This window comes from Triticum aestivum, chromosome 4A (assembly GCF_018294505.1).
Source record: "Triticum aestivum cultivar Chinese Spring chromosome 4A, IWGSC CS RefSeq v2.1, whole genome shotgun sequence".
NCBI lineage: Eukaryota > Viridiplantae > Streptophyta > Magnoliopsida > Poales > Poaceae > Triticum > Triticum aestivum.
This window is the reverse complement of record NC_057803.1, coordinates 627,894,939-627,903,726: the sequence shown is the minus strand read 5'-3', so window position 1 is coordinate 627,903,726 and position 8,788 is coordinate 627,894,939.

The window sequence follows — 8,788 nt, the reverse complement described above, 5'->3', positions numbered from 1 at the left end:
CTTTTATTTTGATAACCTCACATGGGACAATGTTCTAATAATGATGATCGTCACACTTTTATTTACTTACAACTCGATATCTAGAACAAAGATATGACTCTATATGAATGCCTCCGGCGGTGTACCGGGATGTGCAATGATCTAGCGTAGCAATGCCATCAAAAAATGGACAAGCCATGAAAACATCATGCTAGCTATCTTACGATCATGCAAAGCAATATGACAATGAATGCTCAAGTCATGTATATGATGATGATGAGAGTTGCATGGCAATATATCTCGGAATGGCTATGGAAATGCCATGATAGGTAGGTATGGTGGCTGTTTTGAGGAAGGTACATGGCGGGTTTATGGTACCGGCGAAAGTTGCACGGTACTAGAGAGGCTAGCAATGATGGAAGGGCGAGAGTGCGTATAATCCATGGACTCAACATTAGTCATAAAGAACTCACATACTTATTGCAAAAATCTATTAGTCATCGAAACAAAGTACTACGCGCATGATCCTAGGGGGATAGATTGGTAGGAAAAGACCATCGCTCGTCCCCGACCGCCACTCATAAGGAAGACAATCAATAAATAAATCATGCTCCGACTTCATTACATAACCGTTCACCATACGTGCATGCTACGGGAATCACAAACCTCAACACAAGTATTTCTACAATCCACAACTACCCACTAGCATGACTCTAATATCACCATCTTTATATTGCAAAACTATTGCAAGGAATCAAACATATCATATTCAATGATCTACAAGTTTTATGTAGGATTTTATGACTAACCATGTGAATGACCAGTTCCTGTCATCTCTCTAAATAGATATAAGTGAAGCAAGAGAGTTTAATTATTTCTACAAAAGATATGCCCGTGCTCTAACAAATCTAAGTGAAGCAAAAGAGCATTCTACAAATGGCGGTTTTCTATGTAAAGAGAAACAGGCAATCCAAACTTCAAATGATATAAGCGAAGCACATGAAGCATTCTATAAAGCCATACTCAAAAGATATAAGTGAAGTGCAAAGAGCATTCTATAAATCAACCAAGGACCATCTCATACCAGCATGGTGCATAAAAGAAAAATGAAAACTAAATGCAAAAGATGCTCCAAGATTGCACATATCGCATGAACGAAACGAATCCGAAAACATACCGATACTTGTTGAAGAAAGAGGGGATGCCTTCCGGGGTATCCCCAAGCTTAGACGCTTGAGTATCCTTGAATATTTACTTGGGGTTCCTCGGGCATCCCCAAGCTTGAGCTCTTGCCTCTCTTCCTTCTTCTCACATCGAGACCTTCTCGATCATTGAACACTTCATCCACACAAAACTTCAACAAAAAACTCGGTAAGATCCGTTAGTATAATAAAGCAAATCACTACTCTAAGTACTGTTGCAAACCAATTCATATTTTGTTTTTGCATTGTTTCTACTGTAGTATAACTTTTTCATGGCTTAATCCACTAATATAAATTGATAGTTCATCAAAACAAGCAAACTATGCATCAAAAACAGAATCTGTCTAAAACAGAACAGTCTGTAATAATCTGAACATTCACCATACTTCTGATACTTGAAAAATTCTACCAAAATTAGGAAAAATAACAATTTGTATAGGAAGACAGTGAAAAAAGAATCAGAACCATTTGACATTCCAGCAAAAAAATGTAAAATCGCGCACTACAGCCAAAGTTTTTGTCCTGCACCGTACAAACCATCAAGCAAATGTAAACATCCTAAAGGCAAACCTTGGCACATTATTTTTATAATACAATGGAATTGTACAAGGGGATAATTATTTTTATTGAAAAGTTTCTGTAATCAAGATTCACAAAGTTTTCATGAGCATGAACAAAGTTCAAGGCTAGCTCCCACTTCAACAATGCTTGTCTTTCTCACTTTCGCTTTCCTTTTTGAAAAAAGTTTTGGGTTCCCCTATTTATTTTTGTTGTTTTTAAACTATATAAAAGCACTCAACAGAAATAAATGACTCTCTAAAACTTCCGGGTTGTCTCCCTGGCAGCACTTACTTTAGAGCCATTAAGCTAGGCATATAGTGCTCAAGTAATGGATCCACCTGGATCCCAAGGTATATCAAATCCAATTTTAATTAACAATGATTTGTAATTTAGTGGTGAGCACAAGGTAACATATATCATGTAATGACGAATTCTAACTCTCTTCCTATGCATCGACATGTCATAAAAGAACAATTCATGCACACAAAGTAAAGGCCAATGCATAGTATAAACAGTTTCTTGCAATTTTATCATATTGGAAACATAGAGAGGTGGAGATATAGTTCCTCTCTCATAATAATTGCAAGTAGGAGCGGCAAGCACATGCATATTATATTCATCAAAATCATCATGTGCAACGGTAAAAGGCAACCCATCAATATATTCCTTAATAAGAGCAAACTTCTCCGATATAGTGTAGTTTGGAGAATTCAAAAAGATAATAGGATTATCATGTGTGGGTGCAATAGCAACAATTTCATGTTTAACATAAGGAACTATAGCAAGTTCATCTCCATAAGCATAATTCATATTGGCATCTTGTCCACAAGCATAGCAAGCATCATCAAAAAGGGATAGCTAAATTGTATTCATAATTGTATTCATAATTCTCATAACAATATTTGAGGATAGCTAAATTTTCAGGTCTATAAACCAAATCATCAAAATCTTCAAATTCTTTAAATATAGATTCAATTTCATAAGCACCCACAAAAGCAACAAATTCTTCTATTTGTTCCACATCACAGTAATCATATATACCATTAGCATAAGAAGCTAAGGTTTTATTATCATTAAATTCACATAAAAAGGAAGGTGTGGAGCCTTCATCCTCGAGCAACAAGTATAATCATATCTCAAGCATAGTTGCCTAGCATACCAATTCAATATATGAATTTGATCCCATATAGTTTCCCTTTTTGTGTCAAGCAGTAACCCCTAAAGTATTCACGTTGATCCAATGTTACTCCCATTACATAATTGAATGGGGTTTTCTCAGGATTATTAAGTAGTACATAATATTTTTCACATAACCAGCATCAAGGGTTCTAGGAGGTTCCCCATCTCCATGAGCAGAAAGTACACCTAATTGTTTTGGTATTTCGTGTTCCATATCCATAACTAAAGATAAAGAACAACTAAGAACAGCAAATAAAAATTACTTAGTGATAAAGAAAACAAGCACACACGAGAATATTCACCCCACGCTATTGCTCCCTGGCAACGGCACCAGAAAAATGTCTTGATAACCCACAAGTATAGGGGATCGCAACATTTTTCGATAAATAAGAGTGTCGAACCCAATGAGGAGCTAAAGGTAGAACAAATATCCCCTCAAGTTCTATCGACTACCGATACAACTCTACGCACGCTTGACGTTCGCTTTACCTAGAACAAGTATGAAACTAGAAGTACTTTGTAGGTGTTGTTGGATAGGTTTGCTAGATAATAATGAGTACGTAAATAAAAAGTAGGGGCTGTTTAGATAAAGAAACAATAAAGTAAATATAGCGAGTGTGGAAAAGTGGTGGTAGGAGTTGTGAAATTGCCCCTAAGCGATTGACTACTTTACTAGACCGATAGCAAGTATTATGTGGGAGAGGCCACTGCTAGCATGTCATCCCTGACTTGGAATTCTATGCACTTATGATTGGAACTATTAGCAAGCATCCGCAAATACTAGTGTTCATTAAGGTAAAACCCAACCATAGCATTAAAATATATTGGTCCCCCTTCAATCTCGTATGCATCAATTTCTATGCTAGGTTGAAGCTTCTGTCACTCTTGCCCTCCAATACATAGTCCTATCAACATACAACGAACCCTAGGGTGTGATCCACGCGCGCAATCATATGATGGGCACCAAAGGACAGCAGCATAACCACAAGAAAATTAAATCAATCATAGCAATTCATCAACCACCAATAGGACAACGAAAATCTACTCAGACATCATAGGATGGCAACACATCATTGGATAATAATATGAAGCATAAAGCACCATGTTCAAGTAGAGGGTACAGCGGGTTGCGGGAGAGTGGACCGCTGTAGATAGAGGGGGAAGGTGATGGAGATGTTGGTGAAGATGGCGGAGGTGTTGGTGTAGATCACGGTGATGATGATGATGATGGCCACGACAGCGTTTCGGCGCCACCGGAAGAGAAGGGGAGAGGGGGGCCCTTCGTCTTCTTCTTCCTTGACCTCCTCCCTAGATGGGAGAAGGGTTTCCCCTCTGGTCCTTGGCCTCCATGGCATGGGAGGGGCGAGAGCCCCTCCGATATTGGATCTGTCTCTCTCTGTTTCTGCGTTCCCAGATTCTTCCCTTTCACTGTTTCTTATATTCGTGGAGATCCGTAACTCCGATTGGGCTGAAATTTTGACACGATCTCTATTCGGATATTAGCTTTCTTGCTGCGAAATAAGGGCATCAACTGCCTTACGGGTGGCCCACGAGGGTCAGGGGCGCGCCCAGGGGGGCAGGCGTGCCCCCTGCCTCGTGGCCACCTCGAGCACCGTCTCGCGTGGATTTTTCTTCGCAAAAATCATTATATTCCAAAAAAATCTTCGTCGGTTTTTATCCCGTTTGGACTCCGTTTGATATGGATATTTTGCGAAACAAAAAACATGCAACAAATAGGAACTGGCACTGGGCACTGGATCAATATGTTAGTCCCAAAAATAGTATAAAAAGTTGCCAAAAGTATATGAAAGTTGAATAATATTGGCATGGAACAATAAAAAATTATAGGTACGACAGAGACGTATCAGTAGCCAAACTAAATAAACTCCCATCATCATTTAGATCATCCCACGTAATGAAAAAAGACCAGCCAACTCCTACTGCATAATGGGATTATATTTTTCTTTTTGACATGTTAATGGGACTTAAAAGCTCACTTACATGCATGCTACCGGTGCATGCTTGCATGCAGACATGTTGATGTGATTTAAAACCCACTCACATGCATGTGCCATGGTATTTCTGCATGCTTGCATGTGGCTTAGTGCGGAGCCTCTCTACGTCTAGATCAGACGGCTATTATGGACTGATTTACTTCATCTAACGGCTACATCAATTTTGATGATGTGGCTCAAGGAGAGGATAGAGAATTCCTAGTAGTGGGGGCTAGCTATTACTAGTAGATAAGTCTTTGTAGAGATTCCACTACATACGGAACAAAATGAATGAATCTACACTTAAAAATGCATCTATATACATCCGCATGTGGTTCATGGTGAAATCTCTACAAAGACTTATATTTAGGAACGGGGGAGACGGCGTACTAAGCAAGTTTCTCCTTGTTCTGCGAGTTGACGGGACACATCAAAAGTACTCCAGTGTATAGAGCCTTGCCTCTAAGGTGGGCCCCACATGGTTTGCCTCTTTTTTTAACATAACACGTCAAATCGCAATTTGTTTGTTCACCCGTGGTAGACGATCCTCCCTCCACCAAGTGGACAACCAGTACACATGCCAAATTACCACGTGGGCTGCCTTTTTCGTACAGAAATGAGCTCCACCGTGTACCCGCGCGGGTGTGGTTGGGAAAGAGAGGGGAGTATGTGCGTCGTGCATGCACCTCTTCTCTTCGTGCACGTCCCCCACCTACGTGGGTGTGTGTGAGAGATACAAACCGCGTTCGTGAGTGTTTTTTGTTTTGGGGTGGGGTGGGGGGTTGATTTCATGAATTATTTGTGGGTATATGTGTCGATGACATCTCAAACAAATTTTTGCAAGCAGTGTGTGTGAAATGGAGGCCTATCCATATCATACATAGAGGGTCGGGTAATCCATGAGAAGAGAGGGAGGGGTCATAGCTATCGATAGAGTCGAAGAGAGGATCAAGTGGGTGGGTGCGAGATCGATGAAGCGAGCCATCGAAATTGTGTGTGTGTGTGTGCAAGTCAAAGATATAGGGCGACTGGCCTACCGGAACGTTAGAGGGCACATGTCAAGTTTGTGTGTGGCAGGGAGACATGACTAGAGCACTCGATGTATTGGTGTATGTGGGGGGGAGGGGGGGAGGGGTAGGCAGAGGCCTAACTATAGAGGTAGAACGACTCGTATATGTGTTGAGAAGGAGAGACCCACCTATGTCTTGAGGGAGATCGGTCGACATCCATACATAATTGAAGGACGGGAAATATGATGGGACAGAGAGAGGAGAGAGAGAGGGAGGGAGAGGGGTAGAGTGTTGGATGGGTGATGGAGTTGCTTCTCGAAGATGGTGGGAGAGGCCTACTAGACAAACTGAGGGTGGAACTGCAATGTTATCAATAAGAGTGGGGATGTGTTTCTGTGTGTGCCTGTGCGTGATAGATCTGTCGGGACGCATCCATGGATGATGAAGGGGAACCATGTGTTTGGTAAGCAAACCTAACTAGATCGGTAGATCAATTGTTGTTTGTCGGAGGAAGGGAGAGACACAACTAATGAGGTAGATCGATTGACGTGTGGATAAAAACGAGTTATAAGGACCTAGCTAGCTATATGTATAGCGAGAGATCGGTCGGTGTACGTCCATTTGTTAGAGGCAAATAAGGCCCAGCAAGACGGATAGACAGAGAGAATGGAGCTAGGAGGTGGTGCGAGAGGCCCAACTACTAGCTAGATAGGGGGAGGAGTGTGCGGTTGTGAGATCGATGTAAAGAGGGGCGAGAGTTTACACGTGTGTCTGACCGTATGAGAGACACGAGGCAAGGACACATAAAGGAGGAGATTGAAGGTGTGTGTGTATGTTGTAGGCATGCATCGCTGGAGAGGTTTATCGATTGGTGTGTGTCGGAAAGGAGTTGTGGAGACTCTGGGAGAACAACCTAAAGAAAAAATGAATGTGCCCGGTGGATAGAATGCCGAGGGAGGGGGAGGGCGTGGAGGGCGTGTGCATGCACGAGAGAAAGTTAGTGGTAGCTACATAGGTTAGATGATTGTGTGGGTGTAAGAGACTAACAAAGATCATAATTTGATATGAAAGCGGATTCATATATTTGAATAGGAGATCATAGTGTTTTAAACATTGCATGCATGAATATAGCGGTGATACACGTGTTGTGCACATGTTATACCATAATGTGATAATGCATGGCGTTTGCAACTCACAGCTAAATGCCGAACAATCTAAACCATACTATACATCAAACAATCTCACATTTTATTTGAATTTGTGATAATGTGTGGCGTTTTGCAGCTTACAACTAAATATCGAACAATCTAAACAATACTATATATCGAACATTCTCACATTTTATTTGAATGGTAATGTGTGGTGTTTGCAACTCACATCTAAATACTTGTAGGCGTAGGGGGCGGGGCACCATACATAATGTGATAAACACATTATACATATGAGACATGGTTTAGATTGTGAAGATATAGCTAGAGCTAGAAATGTAATGTGATTTGAAATCAAAATAAAGTGGATTCAAACAATCTAGTTCGAGTTCATATAATACACATAGTTCATATGTAACTCAAGACTAATCATGTGGTGTGCTGTGAAGATAATACACAAACGATGGTTTAACTTGACAATAATGATGACTGTAGATCTTACTAAAACAGAGAAATGAATTCAAATGCTTTGACTTCACAACAATCATTACTGTAGATCTTATTCAAATAGAGAAATGAATTCAAATTTAGTTCATATTGAAGCGGTAGTATATACGTTTGGAATGCACTAAAACGTTCATTTGAGTAGTAGGTTGCATGCATTATACACGTAGCGAAATATTTTAATTGAACATAACATGAATTCAAAGTTTTGAATGACATTTGTAGTGCGCATTGATTTGGTACAGTACACATTAGGCTTGTCCAGAAATTTCAACCCGTGCCTTGTTAGCCCGAAATATTTAAGATATATCTTTGTCTCGTTGTGCTCCGACAACTCCCTCCATCTCAACCCGCGCCTTGCTATTCCGAAATTACAACGCGCGCGAAAACTCCCACCTCCTGTGAAATCCCGACATGCGAAATGCCTGTGGTACCCCTAAACCGAAAGAACCGCCTCAAATCGGTGGGGGTACTTTCGTAACTTACCCCACATTTCGGACAAGCGCGTAAGCCATGGTTCCCCACTGCCATCCCATCCGCCCACCCATTCGTACACTGAGGCCGCGAAAACCCGCGACGAAACCCCACACCCTGCTCCGTCCGCCACCCAGCCGAAGCCTCTTCCCCGACGACGTCGTCCACAATAACACCTCGACGTACCTCATCCACCGTACCGGATGAGGATCCGTTGTCGATCTCATTGTCCCGCCGGTTCAGCCACCCCGTCCTCCACCTCCAAGGAGCTGCCCCAACGTTACCCTCGTCTTTCGCGCCACCTCCATTCCCACACCGCCGTCTTCACCTGCACCACCAGAAGAGCATCCTCATCATTGTTTCCTCGGATGAAGCTGCGGCCTAATCGGCGCCACCAAAGAGGTTGTACACTAATCGCCACATTTTCTTCTTGATTCGATCTCACGGTGCTGACGGCGCTCGGTCCCGAGCCGACACGGCATGGCTCCATCCATGGCGGCATAGCCAGCCACTTCCTCCACGGCGTCTCTCCCTCAGCGGCGATGTCCACATCAGTAGGAGCTGCTGCTGCTTTAGCTCTCGCTCGCGCTACTGCTCTGCTCTTGCTCTCGGTCCCCTACCTGGTCTGCTCTTGCTATTGCTCTTGCTCGCACTGCTGCTCTCGCTCTTGCTCTTGCTTGCGATGCTGCTCCGATTTAGCTACACTTCATTCGACTAAATTGACTTTTGGGTTAGTC